This window comes from Erinaceus europaeus, chromosome 2, assembly GCF_950295315.1.
Source record: "Erinaceus europaeus chromosome 2, mEriEur2.1, whole genome shotgun sequence".
Classification (NCBI taxonomy): domain Eukaryota; kingdom Metazoa; phylum Chordata; class Mammalia; order Eulipotyphla; family Erinaceidae; genus Erinaceus; species Erinaceus europaeus.
Genome location: NC_080163.1, coordinates 188,392,362 through 188,412,888, shown reverse-complemented (window position 1 = coordinate 188,412,888; position 20,527 = coordinate 188,392,362). Strand labels below are relative to the sequence as shown.

The 20,527-nt window shown below is 49.4% G+C and overlaps 1 protein-coding gene and 1 long non-coding RNA gene across 2 annotated transcripts in view; one reads left to right on the top strand and one right to left on the bottom strand.

Moving 5' to 3' along the window:
* Positions 1-1,000: 1,000 nt before the first annotated feature.
* Positions 1,001-3,680, top strand: LOC132536816 (uncharacterized). The gene is made up of 2 exons (XR_009548355.1): positions 1,001-1,329; positions 3,631-3,680. It is a non-coding gene; the product is annotated as an uncharacterized LOC132536816 (long non-coding RNA).
* A 5,625-nt stretch (positions 3,681-9,305) lies between these two features.
* FBL (fibrillarin) overlaps positions 9,306-20,527 on the bottom strand; it is a 109,708-nt gene continuing 98,486 nt past the window's right edge. Inside the window, exon 10 of the transcript XR_009548354.1 lies at positions 9,306-9,315. The gene's annotated coding sequence lies outside the window, so the exon portion shown is untranslated. The remainder of the gene's footprint in view (positions 9,316-20,527) is intronic.

Below are 20,527 nucleotides of genomic sequence, written 5' to 3'. Positions count from 1 at the left end.
ACTTGTGAAGCGACTCCCCTGCAGGTGGGGAGCCAGGGGCTCAAACCGGGATCCATAGACTGGTCCTTGAGCTTTGCGCCACCTGCGCTTAACCTGCTGCGCTACCGCCCGACTCCCTAGCATTATGATATCTAACACTGCCCATCTCACTGTCTGTATCTCTAACTCACCTCCAAAACATAACAATGAAAGAAAGTGTGATAAAATAAGAATAAAATGGAGAGCTTGGTTGGAAGTGACTGCCTAGTAGTTATCATCTTTCTCTCGTTAAATCTACCTGTCATTACTCAAAAGATTAACAAAGTAAAGTAAAATAAATGCACTTTAGATAAAAGATTTGGGCTGTGAGACTGCTCTCTGTGTGTGTCTCTCTCTCTGTCTCTCTCCATAGATAAATATACAATAAATTACAAATATTTAAATAAGACCTTGGGCTGAGGACCTATTTTAGGACATCTGACAAAGACTTTCATGCCTGGGGGGGGCAGGTGGTGGCAAACCTGGTTAAGCGCTCACAATAAAGTGTGCAAGGATCCAGGTTCAAGCCCCTGGTCCCCACCTGCAGAGGGAAAGCGTCATGGGTAGTGAGTGAGCAGGGTGTCAGGTGTCTCTCTGACTCTAACCCTCTCTGTCTCCCTGTGTCTTCTCAATTTATCTGTCTCTAACCAATGATTATATATATATGAGTCTTTCATGCCTGTGGCTTAAAGAACCTAGTTTCAGTCCCTGGCACCACCACCTTTAGCTTGAGCTGACAGCGTTCTGGTGTTTCTCTGTGTGTTTTTCTTTCTGGCTCTGTGTCAGGAGAAGAAATAGAGGAGAATATTAGGAGAAATACGGGAGCCCTTTGGTTGGTTCTAGTCTCCCATAAGATGCATTCTGCTCCGTGTCCACAAGGCGGCGACATAGCCTAGCAGGGAGCCCTGCTGGGCAGGCTGTGCTCCAACTGGTTTGCCCCTTAGTTTGAATTAGTTGTTGCTCTGGGCAGGGCATTTCCAGTCTGTTCAGTTGATCTGTTCTTGGAAGCTTCCTTCCCGGAAGCTAGAGAGAGGCAGGTTACAGGGCTTGCTGTGCAGAGCACCGGTCTTGTGTGGCTGAGGCGCCAGGTTTCCAGCCAGAGACAGAAGGGTCCTGGAGCTCTGCCTTTGCTCCCCCTGTGTCTGTGCCATGGGTCAGTCCCCTTCTGTTTCCTGCAAGGCTCCAAGCCCCTTCCTGGAAAAACGTGATTTGACCACTTGTGCTGGGACCTGCTGGAGTTCGCAGATTCCGTGCACATGGATCAGGGTTGGAGCCCCGTTCCCCACCTGCAGGGGAGGAGAGGTGCAGCAGGTCTGTGGGGGTCTCTCTTTCTCTCCATCTCTCTATCCCACAACTTCTCAATTTCTCAGTGTATTTTCAAATCAAAGAGCCATAACAAACAGGAGGACATTGTGGGTGGGTTCAATATCTCTGGCATCCGTGGCTTCCTTGTGCTGGCACAGAGCCTCAGCAGTCAACCTAGTTGTATCCAGACTAGAAAAGGGGGCAGGATAGATACCAGAATGATGATACAAAGTCACTTTCATGCTTGAGGCTCTGAAGCCCCAGGTTCAATGCCCCCACACCACCATGAGCCAGTGCTGATCAGTGCGCCAGTGGAAAAAGAAATTGAATAGGAAGAAAGGGAAGGAAAGGAGGAGAGGACAGAAATAGGAATAGAGTAGAAACAATGGTGTATTGTACCAAAATAAAAAACTCTGGGACGGGGTTGGTAGGTTCAGGTCCTGCAAGACGATGGCAGAGAAGGACCTAGATGGGGTGGAATTGTTAGGTGGAAAACTAAAAAATGTACAAACGTCTGTATTTTACCCTAAACTCAAAACCATTAATCCTCCATTAGAGAAATTAGAAAAATATTTGACAAACAAGGACAATAAGAGAGCTATGGATAATAATAAATAAAATATTACAAACCAGAATGGATGCAAGAAAGAAGTGAAGAAAGCAAGTTACAGACTATGCAGTCGGTGGGGAGGGGAGAGCACATATGCAGCACCCTCACAGGTGGTGCTGGGACTGAGCTGCTAGAATGAAGGACAAGGCTGGTGCTTGTCACAAGGGCAGCCATCAGAAACTGCGTCGAAGTTCCCAAGCTGTGCACAGCTTCTGGGGTCAGATAGAGGTCACAGCAGCAGGAATCCTTCCAGGGGGTTCACTCCCTTCCAACTATTGATGCAGGAAGGCTCTGATTGCCCCCTCATTGAAACCAAGGTCTGTGGTGTCTCGGGATGTGGCTCAGTGCACGGGGCCATGGAAGGTGATGTTTTGAGTTCCTCTGACATTTATCTGAGCAGGAAATGCTCTGTATATCTGTCTATATCTCTGTCACTCTGTGTTCTGTATCTCTCCCTGTTGGTGTGATAGGTAATAATTATGGTCTGAAAATTGTTACATCTTAAATTGATGCCATTTTGAAAACAAATCACTCTCAGGCCGAAGTTGAAAAACAAGATCAGAAAAGAAAACACAAGTAGAACCTGAAATGGAATTGGCGTATCGCACCAAAGTAAAAGACTCTGGGGTGGGTGGGTGGGTGGGGAGAATACAGGTCCATGAAGGATGATAGAGGACCTAGTGGGGGTTGTATTGTTAAATGGGAAACTGGGAAATGTTGCATGTACAAACTGTTGTATTTACTGTTGAATGTAAAACATTAATTCCCCAATAAAGAAATAAAAAAACAAATCAGAGAGAGAGATGGAAAGTTCATTTGCTTGCTGACTGCTCACTGCTCGGACAATAGAGACTCCATAGCCAGGAGTAGAGTTTGGCCACTGCCAGGGGTGGAGGGTGGGTGGGGTGAGTCTCCTCTGTGGCCAGGGATGTGGAGACTTTGCTTTTGCCATGCAGCACAGGAAGCCTCTTTCTTTCTTGCTTGCTTTCTTTCTTTTTTGCCTCCAGTGTTATTGCTGGGGCTCTGTGCCTGCACTACAAACCCACTGCTACTGGAGGTATTTTTTTTTCCCTTTTGTTGCCCTTGTTATTTGTTGTTGTTGTTACCATTATTGTTGTCATTGCTCCTGTTGTTGTTGGATAGGAAAGAGAGAAATGGAGAGAGGAGGGGAAGACAGAGAGGAGGAGAGAAAGATAGACACCTGCAGACCTGTTTCACTGCCTGTGAAGCAACCCCCCCCCCCGCAGGTGGGGAGCCGGGGGCTCGAACCGGGATCCTTACGCCAGTCCTTGTACTTTGTGCCATGTGCACTTAACCCACTGTGCTACCACTGGCCCCCAGGATGCCACTTCTTCTACAGGGAGAAAACAGGTTTGTGTGTATTTGGCCGTCAAGAGAGGTGGGTCTCAGCAGCGAGGCCTGGAAAGGGCAGGGAACCAAACTGGGGCTCTCAGGTGTAAGCATCTCTGTCCATCACTGAGCCCCTGGCAGGCTGCCCCACTCATGGCCTGAATCTGCAAGCTGTGGGCTGATGTGGAAAGAAGTCCTTGGGGGCTGGGGAGACAGCTTAATGGTTTTGCCTAAAGCTGTTGTGGCTGATTCCCAAGACTTCAGGTTGATCCCCGGCTCTCCGGCATAAGTCTGAGCTGAGCAGTGCTCTGTCCTCGCTCTGATTCTTTCTGTTTCTTTTCCCACAGCCGTGCTCACCCCTGAGTCCAGGTGCTGCGAGAACGTCCAGAGCTTCAGGTAGGAGCATCTCTGCATCAGCATCATGATATCAGGCCCGGCCCATCCCACCCTGTCTGTCTTCCTCTCTGTGCCTCTAACCCTCCTACAAAACAGAACAGTGACAGAAAATGTGATACAATAAGAAATACAAAGGAGAATTACGGTGGAAGTGACCGCCTAGTAGTTCTCATCTTTCTCTCTTTAAACCTCTCTCTTTAACAAAGTAAATTAAATTAAATTAATTATGAAAAGAAGACCTGGGCTGTGATACAGCTTAGTGCCTAGCATCATTTCTCACTCTCCCCCTCTCTCTAGATAAATGTACAATAAATTATAGACATTTAAAATAAGAAGATCTAGGGCTGAGGAGCTATTTTAGAAGTTCTGCCAAAGACTTTCATGCCAGTGGCTTCAAGAACCCAGATTCAGTCCATGTCACCACCACCTTTAGCTTCAGCTGACAGTGCTGTAGTGTTTTCCTGTGTGTTTTTCTCCCTGGGTCTGTCAGGAGAAGAAAAAGAGGAGAATATTAGGAGAAATACGGGAGCCTTTTGTTTGGTTCTAGTTTCCTTATGGTGCATTCTATTCTGTGTCCACAAGGCGGCGACATAAACCAGCAGGGCTCCTGCTGGGTGGGCCTTGCTCCCACTGGTTCACTTGTTGGTCTGGACTAGTTGTTGCTTTGGGCAGGGTGTTTGCTGTCTGTGCAGTGGATCTGTTCTTGGGAGCTTCCTTCCCAGGAGGTAGAGAGAGGCAGGAGACAGGGTTCACAGCTCCATCCCCATTCCAGGAAAAAAGCGATCTGAGCACCTGTGCTGGGATGCTGGGCTCTGATGGACCTGCTGGAGTTCCCAGACTTCTGTGCACAAGGAACAGGTTTGGAGCCACGTTCTTCCCCACCTTCAGGGGAAGGAGAGGCAAGGCAGGTCTGCAGGGGTCTCTCTTTCTCTCCATCTCAATACCTCACCCCTTCAATTTAATTTCTCAGTGTAGTTTAAAATCTAAAGGAAAGTTCAAATGAAAAGTGGTTGGTGTGTGGGAGGAAATGCTTCCTGCTACCCTCAGTCCCGAGTGCTAGCACAGAGCCTCACCAGTCACCCTAGTGGCATCCAAACTAGCCACCATGGTGGGTGTAAATGTCATAATTGTGATGCAAAGTCACTCTCATGCCTGAGACGGAAGTCCCAGGTTCAGTGCCCCACACCACCGTAAGCCAGAGCTGATCAGTGCCCTGGTTAAAAAATAATCTAAAAGCCAATAAGAAAGAGTGAAAGAAGGAAGAAACATTGAGGGGGGTAAAGTACAAACAATCCTTTGTTGCACTAAAATAAAAGATTCCTGTGTGTGGCTCAGGGTTCACGTCCTGGAACATGATGGCAGAGGAGGACCTAGAGGGGTTGAATTGTCCTGTGGAAAACTTAGAAATGTACAGAAATTTACTATATTTTACTGTCAACTCTAAGCCATTCTCCCCCCAATAAAGTAATTAGAAAAATATGTAGCAAATTAGAAAAGATAATAAGAAGGCTATAGATAAAAATTAAAAAGTACAACTAGAAGAGATAAAGGAAAGGAAGAAAGGAAGAGTAGAAAATGGGGTTTTGGGGGGGCACATATGCAGGGCCCCTCACAGGTGGCCCTGGGGATTGAACTGGTAGAATGAAGAACAAGGCTGGTGTTTGTCATTGGACCAGTAACCAGAAACTGCATCAAAGTTCCCAAGCTGTGCACAGTACCTGAGGTCAGGGTGGCAGCCACCCCTGCAGGAATCCTTCAAGGGGGCGCATTCCCTTCCATCTGTTGACCCAGGAAAGCTCTGAGCTGTCCTTGTTGATACAAAGGTCTCTGGTGTCCCAAGAGGTGGGTCAGTGCCTAGGGCCTTGGATGGCGATGTCTGAGTTCCTCTGACATTTATTTGAGCAAGAAATGTGTTGATCTCTCTCTCTCTCTCTCTCTCTCTCTCCTCTGTTTTTTGATTGAGGCTACTCCTGCTTCCATTGCACTGAGGTCTAATAGCTACTCTTTATGACCAGGAGATAAGAGAAGCAGGCCTTTCCAAAATCATTGAATCAGTGGTTCAGTAATATATTGTAGTGATTTTGTCTCATTGCAAATATGGGTTCAGAAGTAGTGATTGTAATCAAGTTCACATTTTTCCATGGAGGGTGTCAGGCAGTGGTTGAGTGCAGATAATAACTCTGTGCTACAAGCTGGGTTCAAACCCTTAGTCCTTACCTACATGGGGAAAGTCTCACAAGCCCTGAAGTAGTACTGCAAGTCTCTCTCTATCCCTCTCTCTTTCTCCCTCTCCCTCTCTGTCTCCCTCTGTCTCCCTGAACCCTTTCCTTCTTGTTTTTTCTCTATCCAGTAAGTTAAAAATAAGAGAGAGCTGGGCAGTGAGGCACCTGAAATCCTGTGCAGGGCCCTGGGTTCGAGCCTCAGCTCCCCATCTGCTGGAGAAAAGCTTCATGAGTAGAGAATCAGTTCTGCAGGTGTCTCTCCTTAACGTCCCCTTCTTCCACTTTTCACTTATTGTTTGGGATTAATAATGGGTTTCTTTTTTTTTTTATGTGAGGTTCCTGCTGTCTTAGGGTTCAAAAAGACAATCGATAGTTAATGTTATCATCACATTATTTGGTAATTGGGTTAACTTTGAAAGTCCTTTTGTTAGGGTTTGCTGTACAATACCCAGTATCTTGTTGTTTTTTTAATAATTTATTTCTTTATTGGGGAATTAATGTTTTACATTCAACAGTAAATACAGTAGTTTGTACATGCATAACATTCCCCAGATTCCCATTTAACAATACAACCCCCACTATTTCATTCATCATTTTTCATGGACCTGTATTCTCCCCACCTACCCACCCACCCCCGAGTCTTTTACTTTGGTGTAATATGCCAATTCCATTTCAGGTTCGACTTGTGTTTTCTTTTCTAATCTTGTTTTTCAACTTCGGCCTGAGAGTGAGATCATCCCGTATTCATCCTTCTGTTTCTGACTTATTTTACTCAACATGATTTTTTCAAGGTCCATCCAAGATCGGCTGAAAACGGTGAAGTCACCATTTTTTACAGCTGAGTAGTATTCCATTGTGTATATATACCACAACTTGCTCAGCCACTCATCTGTTGTTGGACACCTGGGTTGCTTCCAGGTTTTGGCTATTACAAATTGTGCTGCCAAGAACATATGTGTACACAGATCTTTTTGGATGGATGTGTTGGGTTCCTTAGGATATTTCCCCAGGAGAGGAATTGCAGGGTCATAGGGTAGGTCCATTTCTAGCCTTCTGAGAGTTCTCCAGACTGTTCTCCACAGAGGTTGGACCAATTGACATTCCCACCAGCAGTGCAGGAGGGTTCCTTTGACCCCACACCCTCTCCAGCATTTGCTGCTGTTACCTTTTCTGATGTATAACATTCTCACAGGAGTGAAGTGATATCTCATTGTTGTCTTGATTTGCATTTCTCTGACAATCAGAGACTTGGAGCATTTTTTCATGTGTTTCTCGGCCTTTTGGATCTCTTCTGTGGTGAATATTCTGTCCAAGTCCTCCCCCCATTTTTGGATGGGGTTATTTGTTGTCTTGTTGTTGAGTCTGGCAAGCTCTTTATATATGTTGGTTATTAAACTCTTATCTGATGTATGGCATGTAAAGATCTTCTCCCATTCTGTGAGGGGTCTCTTGGTTTGGGTAGTGGTTTCTTTTGCTGTGAAGAAGCTTTTTAATTTGATGTAGTCCCATAGGTTTATACTTGCCTTAGTCTTCCTTGTAATTGGATTCGTTTCATTGAAAATGTCTTTAAAATTGATGCGGAAAAAAGTTCTGCCAATATTTTCCTCTAAGTATCTGATAGTTTCTGGTCTAACATCCAAGTCCTTGATCCACTTGGAATTTACTTTTGTATTTGGTGAAATACAGTGATTCAGTTTCATTCTTCTGCATGTTTCAACCCATTGTTTCCAACACCATTTGTTGAAGAGACTCTGCTTTCCCCATGTAATAGTCTGGGCCCCTTTGTCAAAGATTAGACATCCATAGGTGTGGGGCCTCATTTCTGGGCTCTCAATTCTATTCCACTGGTCAGTGTGTCTGTTCATGTTCCAGTACCAAGCAGTTTTGATGACAATGGCCCTATAATACAGTTTGAGATCTGGCAGTGTGATGCCTCTGGTTCTGTTAATGGGTTTCAAGATGGTAAGAGTCCAGGGTAACAGCCCACACTTTGGTGAAAAGTTGGGTTTCCTAGCTGCTATTGGGCAGGAGACTTCAATCCCTACACCACTGTTTATTTTCCTCCTCTCTGTTTTGGAGGCAATAGCACCTACTTCGTAGAGCTGGCACAGGAATTAAATTAGATAGTATATGTAAAATGTTTGGCCTGGGATGTACTCTGCAATAAGAAAAGGAGAATCAAAGGAAGCCAGCTGAGACAAGGAAAAGTGGCAGCGACTACAGTGGCCGTAGTCTTGAGGTTCGAAGATTGATCCCAAGCATCCCATCTTTCTCTGGTGTTGATAAAACAAACTAAAATATTTAAAAATAAAATGTTTGGTGTTCAGAAAGCATTCCATAAAGATTACAGGGTGGAGTTTCACATCGCTCCTATCACTAAAGTACTAACGTTCTGTGTCCCTAGCTCCCCACTTCCCTCCCCATTATTTCTCTGTTTCTCACAAGCTCTGAGAAGCATTTGCTCATTTCTGTTTTGTTTTCCAATTTCCTGTGTATTCGTTCTCTAGACCCCACATATGAGTGAAACCATCTGATCGTTGCCTTTATCTCTACCGTAGAATAACCATTTTCTTTTTATTTTTTTAAGATTTAAAAAATTTTGTTGCCCTTTTTATTGTTGTAGTTGTTATTGATGTCATCATTGTTGGACAGGACAGAGAGAAATGGAGAGAGGAGGGGAAGCCAGAGAGGGGGAGAGAGAGATAGACACCTACAGACCCTCTTCACCGCTTGTGAAGCGACTCCCCTGTAGGTGGGGAGCCGGGGGCTCAAACCAGGATCCTTACGCAGGTGCTTATGCTTTGTGCCAAGTGCGCTCAACCTGCTGCGCTACCACCTGATTCCCAGAATGACCATTTTCATAATGCTTGTGCTTCTGGCCCAGGAACAGGGCATTTTCTTCCCTTTCTGTGTGTCAGTCTCTCTTTCTTTTAGCAGTGTCTTCGAGTTTTCTTTGTAAAGGTCCTTCACCTCCTTCGAGAGATTCACCCCAAGGTATTTTATCTTGTGGGGTTTGTCAATGGAATTGAAACTTTATTTCTCTTTCCTCTGACTCTTCATATGAGGTGGAATCTCAGTGTAGTTTATTATTTTTTAATTTTTTATTATCTATATATATTTCTTGGCTAGAGACAGCCATAAATCAAGAAGGAAAGGGGTGATAGGGAAAGAGACAAAGTGACACTTGCAAGAAGTTCTCCCCCTGCAGGTGGTGCTGGGGGCTCCATCCCAGGTCCTTGCACATTATAACATGTGCGCTCAGCCAGGTGCACCGCTACCCACCCCACTCAGTGTAGGTTTTGTTGATCTTTATCTCATAATACGTGATGCGGACCATTTCTTCACATGTATGTGGGTCATATGTATTGTACTGGGAGAGCTGCTTGTTCAGTTCTTTCTCGCACTTTTGACTGGGTTATTTTTTGTCTTGTTATTAAGCGATACCAGTTCTTTCTAGATGTTTTACATTTGTCTGCTGTGCGGTGTTTAAAGATTTTTTCCCCAGTTTCTAATTTGCATAGTTAACTTTGGGTAGTTGTTTTTTATGTATAAAGCTTCTAAATTTGATCTTGTCCCATTTATTTTCTCTTGTTTTCATCTCACATGCCCAGGACTCAAGTCTCCAAGTGTTTCTCTGGTGTTAAGATCCTGCAGTGTTTTGCCAATAGTTTCTATACATTTTAGAGTGTCTGGTCTATTGTCTAGATCTTTCATCCATTTTGACCTGATTTTGGTGCATGATATAGGTGATGATGTAGTTTTACTTTTCTACATGTGTCTGTCCAATTCTTCCAGCACCATTTGTTGAAGAGGCTTTCTTTTTCCAAGTTGTTCAACTTCCATGAAAAATGCCATTGGGATCTTGATAGGGAAATTGAAATTGAAGTTGTAGATGGCTTTTGGTAAAATGGCTTTTATTTAATGTGTGTTCTTCCATTCCAGGAATAAGGAATGTTCTTCCATTTCTGTGTGTCCTCTTCTATTTACTTTATCAATGTTTTGTATTTTTCCTTATAAAGGTCTTTCCTTCTTTTGTGATGTTCATTATGAGATATTTTGCTGATTTTTTAGGTTTGATTGCAAATGGGATTAAATTCTTCAGTTTCCTTTTCTCTAATCTGTCATTTCTATATAAATATGCTACAGATCTATTGTCGGGCTGTGCCGCATATTTATATAGAAGGGCACTGTGAGAATATTGCAGGAAGTGGCAAAACCTGAGGGCAAAGACAGCATCTGTATAATTCCTCAACAATCTATGGGTGTTAATTTTGTGTCTTGCTACTTTACTGAGTCCTTGGGCATTGTAACATGTGTGCTCAACCAGGTGCACCACCACCTGCCCCCTCCCGTTACTGTTCATATGATGCATCTTTATTCTGTCTCCTCTTTCCCTCTCACCTTTTCTATGTTCTATCAAAAAAGGGGGGGAATAGGAAAAGAATGGTCTCCAGGATTGGTGGATTTGTCATGCAGGCACCAAGCCCCACTAGTAAACCTGGTGGTGATAAACAAAAACAAAAATCAAAGACACTGATTCAAAGGGACATATGTACCCCCATGTTCATAACTGCATTTTCTCAGTAGCCAAAGTATGGAAGTTTACTCAATGTCCATGGAAAGAAGACTGCATAAAGAATTCAGGAACATGCACTCTAGGGAGGACGTCTCAGGTATTTATAAAAGTTGGCACGTCTCCTTCGGGACCATGTGGCTGGGACTAGGTGACAGTGCTTCATGGAGTAAGGGAGAGAAAGACAACTACTGGATGGCAGCACTCAGATTTGGAAGGGAGCCAACTGAAACACATGAGCTTGAAAAAAAGTCACTCTGCCTCTAAGACTTTGGGAGAGGTGGTGATCCTTGGCGATTAAGAGCAGGGGAACCTCTCTGGTATGAGTGGGTTGTGATTAGAACCCAATTATCTTACATTCATGTAAAATCAGGGCTACAATGTTTATTTTAAAAAGGTCCAGCATCTTAGCTTTCAACAATGGAAGTGTTCCACTCTTTAAAGATTGATTGGCCATCAGTGTTATTGGTGGGGCTTGGCTCCTGTGTGACATATCCAGTGCTTCTAGTGGCCGCCCCTCTCCCCCTTATAATTGGATAGAATACAAACTATGAGCGGAAGGGGATCGGGAGGGAAAGAGATGGAGAGACACCGGCCGCCTCGCGTCACCACGCCGGCCCCGCCCACTTCCGGTAGCGGCTCCGGCCACTGTGGTTCCCCCCGCGGCAGAACGAAAAGCTGGTCCGCAGCTGCGCTCAGGCGGCACCGGGTTTGCGGTCGTGTTGTGCCGCCCGCGCCGCCCTCGACCCGGGTCCCTGCACGGCCGCTGTCTCCTCTCCGGTCAGTCCCGACCCGGGTCCCTGCACGGCCGCTGTCTCCTCTCCGGTCAGTCCCGACCCGGGTCCCTGCACGGCCGCTGTCTCCTCTCCGGTCAGTCCCGACCCGGGTCCCTGCACGGCCGCTGTCTCCTCTCCGGTGAGTCCCGACCTGGGCTCCGCACCCGGTGCCCGAGCCGCTGCTGCTGCTCCCCGGGCCGGAGGCCGTGCGACTGGGGGTCCCGCAGCCCCGACTCCGGGGGGCGACTGGGGGTCCCGACCCTGCGGACTGTCCTCCAGCAGCTGCTCGGCCGAGCCCCCGGGCTGCAGGCTGCGGGGAGGCGCAGGCGGGACCTCATCGCTGGGGCGTGGGGGCTGCAGGGCCGGGGCCGGAATCCTGGGGACATGCGTCCGGCTGGGTCCACCGGCAGCACAGACACGGCCCCGGGGTGACCCGGATCACAGCCTGAGACCCAGTTAGACTCATGCTCTGTCTCTGTCTCTCTCTCCCCCTCTTTCTCTCTCTCTTGGTATGTTTGGGAGTATTGCTTGATTTCCCATGCCACCCCCGGGACCACCACACAGATTGTACTGTAGTGTGAAAAGTCACTTACACTAAGATATACAAGTCACTTATCTATGTGGTCGCCTTAGTTTTTATTACTGTTTTTAAACTATTTTGTCTGTTTACTTTAATGAGTGAAATAAGGGGAGAATGAGAGTAAGAGAGAGAACAGAGCCCTGCTTGGCTCGGCTCTGGATGATGGTGATGCTGGGGAGTGAACCTGGGACCTCAGAGCCTCAGGCAGGAGTCTTGGAGAACCACTGTGCTGCCTTCCCTAGGCTCTCTGCTGTCTCCAGAAAAGCAAATGAAGGAGCTACATAAGGGGGAGGCTTTGGCCTTTCACAATGCGCACTGACCTCTGGGAAACTAAGGAGTTGTCAAGCCATACATCGTGGTGGATTAAATCAGTTTGTGCTCATCTAAAACATACATGAGTCTAGAATATCGAGACACCTCATGTATTGTATTAGATGTTCCCCAACGTGACTTTACTAATTTCTGCCTGAGCCCAACAGCTAACATGCAGGTGGACCAAAGGTATTGTCTGGGGAGATGGTGTCATAGTTGGAAATAGGACTAGAAAGCTGGATCAGGAAAGAGAATAGCTCCCAAATATAGGGAAAGGATATATTTTTTTATTATATTTATTTATTTGATAGAGACAGCCAGAAATCAGAAGGGGAGGTAGAGAGAGAGAGATGGAGAGACACCCGCAGTCCTGCTTCACCACTTGTGAAGCTTTCCCCTGTAAATGGGGACCAGGACCTTGAACCTGGGGCTTTGCTCACTGTGATGTGAGGCTTAACCAGGTGCCCCCACCCTGCTCCCTAAAGGATCTATTGTTAACTGTAACCCCCATTGACTTGATCTTGGGCTCAGATTTGTCGCAGGAGCCTCTGTAACCTCTGCATCCCTGTGGGTCTGACCTCGCATTCTGTGGTCATGGACAGGAACATTCCAGGCCGCGCTGATTTCAGGACCATCTTCCTCGAGTGGTGGAGGATTTTGGTCCAACCTCCCTTCCAAGAATGAGGCAGCCCCGACCATTCTCGATCCACATAGAGGCCCGGGTCCTAGAGGGGCCATTCTGCTGTTTGTGATGGAGATGATCCGTGACAGTGGAGACAGGGATCTGTTAGAGGTCAGGCCTCTCATGTCTCTGAAAATTCCAGGGTTCCCTGACTAGGGTCCTGGGTGTCTCTGTTTCTTTCTGACCTGAACGTGGCAGCCAGGAATTCTAGAGGACAGCTCAGAACTGTGTAGCTCAGTCCGGTGCAGCCGGACAGTGCGGGCCGGGCCCTGCTCCAGGCGGAAGGGGAGAGGGAGGGTCTCGCCAGGTGCTGGGACTTGCACAGGTCCAGATCTCACTTTCCTTCTCTGAATCGGACAGGTAGGACGGAGGTGAGTAGGCAGATAGGTATGTGAGCCTTACATGACCAGATGTAGCTATTTCCTTTATATATATAATGAGAGGGAGCGAGAGAGAGCATGTGCATCACTCTGGACCATGTGGTGCCTGGTGTGGAACCTGGGTCTCCTGCTAGAGGGCCCGGCACTGTAGCCGCTGTGCCCCCTCCTGAGCCCCGTGGCCGTGAGGCATCCGAGCGCACGGTTTGCACGGACATTGTGCAGCTCTCAGCTGGGCCTCACGGGGAAAGTGATTAAGGTTCGCAAAGACCTTCAAACGAGTGAGCTGGATAGATTTCACCTGGGGGAGAAGCCTGCTAACCAGAGGGGAAGGAGGAGAAAACACCTAAGAGACGCCGGGACGGGACAGACAGGAGACAGTGGAGGAAGAGGAGCGGCGTCTTCACAAAGGACAACACAGTACGTGCTGTATCCTGCATCTTTGAAATCTTCTGTAGCAAAGCAGAGATGGTGAAGCTGCCCTGTTCGTTGGGGGTGAGTGGGGGTGGGGCCCTGTCAGCAGTCTTGCAATGGCCTGGGCTTTCCATGGGGCAACCTTGGTCTCAGCAGCCCTCAAACTCTTCCCCCCGCAGCCAGAAACCTCAGATGAACCCTATGGGTCCCTGGGACACTTGACTATCCTAAATCTTTAAATCTTCCTCCTCAGAAAAGCTCTAAGATGCATCTCTCGGCTGCACTCAAAACCCCGGCACCAGCTGCCGTGCCGGGTAGTCAGAGAGCCGGTGCCGATCCCGCGGGGCCAGGGACACAGGTTGGGTTTTATTCTGGGACCCATTTCCTGCCCTGTTCCAGCCTGTCCTTCCCCCTCTGGGGCTGAAAATTAAAATCATTAATGACTGGCTGTGTTCACGGCAGACTTTTTGTCTGAGAACTCAGGTAACAGCAGGGCTGGGATCTCCCCCACTTTTATATTCTCTCTGCTTCCTGGTGTGTCACTCAGCCCCTGTCCCCTCCTGCCACTCTTGGCAGTCTGGATGGCAGACGAGGCTGGAGTCAAGCTGCAGAGGACAGAGGATGCCCTGCAGACACTTGCAGTTTCTGCCTGAAAAGACCTGGAGAGGTTTAATGGTTTGTAAGTTTCTCCTGTGGTTTAAGCAACAGCTTTCTAGGGATCTCCCTCCCTCAGTCTTTATTAAGAGTTAATGAAAATAAAACACGTTGACAAAAGTAAACTGCTTCATGTTGTCAGTGTCATTCCTACAGCAGCTTGAACTGGAGACCTGGGACTCAAGGTAAGTCGCCCCCACAGGGCTACTGAGCCAGCCACCGCCCTCCGAGGCTGTTTGGGTCTCCTCCCGGCTGCTGGGGCCTAAGGCTCAAGCAAGTGTGAAAAAGTATCTGGGGTGTGGGACCCGATCCTCAGACCTGGGACATGAGAGGCAAAAGCTCTCTCAATGTTCCTATGGGGCCTCCCCCCACCCTCCTCAGACTTTTGCCCACAAGTGTCCTGCAGGACCCAAGAAGCAGGAAAAACACTTGTCTCCTGGGGGGATCCGATCCCGGGACCTGGGACGTGAGAGGCGGGAGCGCTGAGCATGTTTCTATTGTCCCTCCCACCCACCCTACGCGGATTTTTGCCTACAAGTCTCCTTCAGGCAGCAAAGCTTGACCAAGTGTGAAAAGCATCTGGAGGTCCTTAAGTGTCTAGGGGGATCCTGGGGGGGTCCTAAGTGTCTAGGGGATCCTGGGGGGGGCCTATCGGGGAGGCTCTACCTCCTTCCCTACCTACCTCCTTCCTACCCTGCCTACCTCCTATCTCCTACCTCCTTCCTACCCTGCCTACCTCCTACCCTACCTACCTACCTCCTTCCCTGCCTACCTCCTACCTCCTTCCTACCCTGCCTACCTCCTACCCTACCTACCTACCTCCTTCCCTGCCTACCTCCTACCTCCTTCCTACCCTGCCTACCTCCTACCCTACCTACCTACCTCCTTCCCTGCCTACCTCCTACCTCCTTCCTACCCTGCCTACCTCCTATCTCCTACCTCCTTCCTACCCTGCCTACCTCCTACCTCCTTCCTACCTCCTACCCTGCCTACCTCCTACCTCCTTCCTACCTCCTACCCTGCCTACCTCCTACCTCCCCCTGCGGGAGGCAGGGGGCAAAACTCTCGGCGCCCGGGGGATCCGATCCCGGGACCTGGGCCGTGAGAGGCGAGAGCGCTAGCAGTGTTCCTAAACCCCCCGCCCACCACCTTAAGCGGATTTTAACATACTTAGCTCTCCACCAGGTCTCATCTCTCTAAAGCTCAAACACGTGTGAAAATGCTCAGAGCACCAGCCTTTGATGAATCCAGGAGCACCTCTGCGGGGCTCTTCACCCGCCTCCTGGTTTCCTCCAGGCTGAGGGGTGGGGGGGCTGAGGCTTGAAAAGATGAAAATGCTTCTCACGCTGGGTTGTGCAGGGCACTAGGGGGGACTGAACCCCGGGCCTGGGACATGAGAAACAGCCCGTCTCTAGGGCTGTACACACACACACACACACACACACACACACACACACACACACACACGCTGCCTCTGACAACTCTCCTTCAAGCTGTGACAAACAAGGATTGAACCCAAGGCTCGGGGAGCCCAGGGGGCACCCCAACACCCGCACACTCTCTCAACTTCCTGCAGAAGAATCTGCTACGGCAGCCCCGGCCGGGAGAAGGAGCAGAGCAGGGTGACAATGGACCGAGTGGAAACAGGAGGGGACCCCCAACCCCTGAAGGGTCTCCAGGCTGGGGGCTGCTGAGGGCCTCGAGGGGACGGGTGGACGGCGTCATCCGGTCAGCGGCCTGTGGCCAGCACGGGGCTGTGGGGACGTGGCACCGTCTGCTGACGCCGGAGGTCGGTGCCCTGCCCCTGCCCCTCCACCATCTGCCCGGCCCTCTGCGCCCGGCCAGCGCCCCCTCTGCCGACTGGACGGACAGCAGGCCGCGCACTCACGCCGCAGACCCGCGGGCTGCCGCCACAAGCCAGAGCCGATGGGGCCTGTGGACAAAAGGAAAAGGACATCAGAAAGGATTGCTTTTTTAAAAAATGATTATTAGAGAATGAATCAGTATCGCTCCAGCCTCGGCAGTGGCAGGGACCAGACTCTGGGCCTCCCCTATGCAAGTCCCCTGCTCTGCCTGCGGCCCTGTCTCCCCGCCGCAGGTTCTCTCCGGCCAGGCAGAGAGCTCAGCGAGAGAGAGCGCAGGACCTCTGTGCCCGGGGAGGCGGAGCTGAGGGCGCCCTGTGCTGCACGGCCGCGGTCTGGCTCGGCGGCCATTCCCACTACAGGCTCGGAGCCCCCAAACTGTGGCTCTAAAAACATGACCAGCCCAGTGCCGTCACTCTGCTCAGCCCAAGGGCGTCTCAGCTCGAGCAAGCAGACCGGGGCCCCAAACCTCCACCGACCCGCCCCGGGCTCCCCGTCCCCGCACAGCGCAGCGGCCGCCGGAGGGACTCGGGGGGCGCCGGAGTGGCCGCCACCCCTGCAGCCCCGCGCCGTGCAGGGCGTGTGCGAGTGCGGCTCCCGCTCCTCTTCTCCATCTTCCCTTCCTTCCCCCGTGAAACCAGGGAGCCGTGAAACGACAGGAGGACCCGGGTGCGAGCGGGAACACAGGAGCGGCCGTGTCCTGGGTCCTCCCTCCTCTGACCGCGGGACACGTGGACCCACAAACATGACAAGGACAAAAATAAAACACTCCGCATACTGACATTTAATGATGAAAACATGAAACATGACAGCATGGGGGGTGCTGGTGTGTGACACCCCGGGTTCAAGCCCCTCAGTCCCCACCTGCAGGGGGGAAGCTTCCGAGTGGAGGCGCAGGGCTGCAGGAGGCTCTGTCTCCTCCCCTATCCTCCCTCCCGATTTCTCGCTCTCTCGCCAGTAAAATGTAAGAAAATCACAGCCGTCCAGGAGTCCCGGGATCCATGGCTGGGTGGGGCCGGAGGGTCCGTGTCCCCTCGTCCTGCTCGGCGCTCAGAGCAGGTGCAGGAGCTGGAGGCGAAGCGGGGCGGGAAACAGCCACCGCCCGGCTCTCCCGCCGACACCGTCCTCCTCTGACTTGGGGACACAGGACCCCGGGCAGCGCCGCCCTGGGACCCTCCCTCCATGCCTGACCTTTGACCCGGGCAGTGACCCCACCCGGCCGGCACCCGCAGGACTCACCATGCCTCCGGGTGTGGGGGGCTGCCACGGGGCCAGTGACCCCTCGCCGGTCAAGGCTGTTCCCCCAGCGCAGACGGCACAGCCCTGTATCCACCCTGAAGGTCGAGGATGGGAAAAGGGACCCGGCTGCAGCCCCGCCATAGCCTCCGGGTCCTGCATCTGCGCAGGCGCGGGGTTGCGGGCCACGCCCACACGTGCTAGGGCGACCTCACGTGATGCATGTCGGGCCCCGCCCACCAGGGTCTGCCCCGCCCACCACAGGCTGAGCTCGGGTCTGCCCATTGGCTGAGCCCTGCATCACCGAGCAGAGGGAGGGTGTTGACCCGCCTCCCAGATCCTCCACGTCTGCAGCCCTTCCAATCCACAAGTCCGTCTCCAGGAAAGTGACTTAGGAGACCTTCTGCATTGGCATGGCCATAAGTCCAGCCAAGTCAAAGTGGGGCTGCACAGACAGGGGCGCTCTGATGGTGAAGGTGGGGGAGGGACCGGGTGGTCCACCAGGCGCCATGTGCTTGGACCCAGGTTCAAGCCCCAGGTCTCCACCTGCATGGGCAACTTTCAGGGACAGTGGGTCAGTGTTGCAGCTCACGCTCTCTCTTTCTTTTTCCTTTTCTTTTAAAAAAGATTTTATTTATTTATGAGAACAACAGGAAAGAGAAAGAACCAGACATCACTCCGGCACATGCGCTGCGGGGATTGAACTTGGAACCTCATGCTTGTGAGTCTAAAGCTTGACCACTGTGCCACGTCCTGGACCACTACTCTCTCCATCTCTCCGTCTGCATTGGTATCTCCTGTCCACATTATCTCACTGGCTCTCGCCTCTAAATTAAAAACAAAACAGCAGTGGAATCTACCAGGTGCTTAAAGAAAGATGTTCATTGAATATAAATTAATATATTATAAACACCAGATACTCCATATATCATAGGGAAAAGGCAAAACAATAGTTTGAGGGTAACTGTGGCACTCACGTGTTTAAATCCACTGTGCAAAAAGCCACATTTCACAGAATGCTTAGAAACAACCAGGATGGCAGTGTTTTTGCTGCCGCCCTGTGGACATGATGAAGAATGCATCTGAAAATAAAAAGCTGTAACTCTCCATATACTCTTCAGGTAATTATACGTGTGTATATATGTATGAAATTTAATTCTAAAAAATTTTTTTAAGAAATTCACTGTGTACAAAGCTCCTCTGTATACAAAGTATATAGAAACAAGCTAGATTATTGTGTCTTGCTGCCACCTTGTGGACACACTGTAGAATGCATCTGAATAGACGAATTCCTGAATTTCCAGTGTAAGCTTTATATATTCAAAGAGATTCGTCTCACTGCACTTAAATATACTATGAAGGGCAAGGGGGAAAGCATAATGGTGATGCAAATAGACTCTCCTGCCTGAGGTTCTGAGGTCCCAGGTTCAATCCCTTGAACTACCATCAGCCAGAGCTCTGTAGTGCTCTGCTAATATAATAATAATAATATATAGAAGCTGGGGAGATAGCTCATTGGTGGAAATCAGGACTTGAATGTGTGATCCCAGGTTAAATCCCTGTCCATCCTGGGCTTGGTTGTTTCTCTGGAACCCTTTCCCTCATTACATGGATAGAAAGTGTAGAAGGTTTTTTTTATTATTAATTTTTATTTATAAAAAGGAAACACTGGCAAAAAACATAGGATAAGAAGGGTACAACACCACACAATTCCCACCACCAGAACTCTGTATCCCATCCCTTCCCCTGATAGCTTTCCTATTCTTTATCCCTCTGGGAGTATGGACCCAGGGTCATTGTGGGACGCAGAAGGTGGAAGGTCTGGCTTCTGTAATCGCTTCCCCGCTGAACATGGGTGTTGACAGGTCAATCCATACTCTCAGCCTGTCTCTCTTATTTTGCTAGAGAGGTGGGGCTCTGGGGAGGCAGGGATCCAGGACACATGGTGGGGTCATCTGTTTCAGGGAAGTCCGGTTGACATCATGGTAGCATTTGGAACCTGGTGGCCTCTCTGGAGAATCCCAAGTTGAAAACCCTTTTTTTTTTTTACCAGAGCAATACTTGGCTCTGGCTTATGGTGGGTGATGTGTGGGGGGGATTGAACCTGGGACTTTGGAGTCTCCGGCAAGAGAGTCTCTTTGGTTTTTTTATTTTTTATTATTTATTTTCCCTTCTGTTGCCCTTTTTTATTGTTGTAGTTATTATTATTGTTGTCATTGATGTCGTTGTTGACTGCCAGAGAGCCAACTAGAAAAGAAGCAGCAGAGGTCCAGAAACCAATAGGAGAAGGAAATCATCAAAATCAGAGCAGAAATTAATGAAAAAGAAACCAGTAAGCTGAATCAAAAGATTAATGAAACCAAGAGTCTTTTCTTAAAAAGGATAAATAAAATAAACAATTGACTGGACTTCTCCAAGAAATTAAAATAAGAGAGGAAGAGAGAGAGGTAGTTTGAGAAAGCAGTCAGGAAGGAGAGAGATGAACCCACAGTGGAAGATGGGGAGATACACAGATCGCACACGGCCACTGTGAACCCCTCTATTCAAATAAATCCGCTATCTGCATGAAAAGGATACTTTCGACAATCATACCGCCTGCCAAGCTGAACCCAAGAGGAAGTTGACAGCTTAAACAAGACAAACCCTAATACAGAAACGGAATCAACAATCAAAAAGAGAAGATGGGAGTCCAGTGGCAGCACCGCAGGTTAAGAGTAGGCATGGAGCACAAGAGAGTGTCTTTGCATCACCATTCTGGTGTCTACCTGCCCCCTTTTCTAGTCTGGATACCACTGGGCAGACTGCTGAGGCTCGGTGCCAGCACTAGGACCCCAGGCTTGCCCGTGGCTTCCCCACACGCTCCCCAACACCTTCCCATTTGTTCTTTCTCTCTGAGTTCAAAATGCACTTAAATATTGAGAAGAAGGGGTGAGAAGGAGACGTGGAAAGGAGAGAGCTACCTAAACCTGCCTCAACTCTCCTCCCTCTGCAGGTGGGGAGCGGGATTCCAACCCTGGTCCCTGTGCATGGAATCTGGGGACTCCAGTGGGTTGCTCACAGCCCAGCAGCCCAGCACACATGCTCAGATGGATTTTTTCCTGGAAGGGGGTTGAGCAGTGCAGGAGATAGAAGGGGACTGGCCCATGGCAGACACATGGGG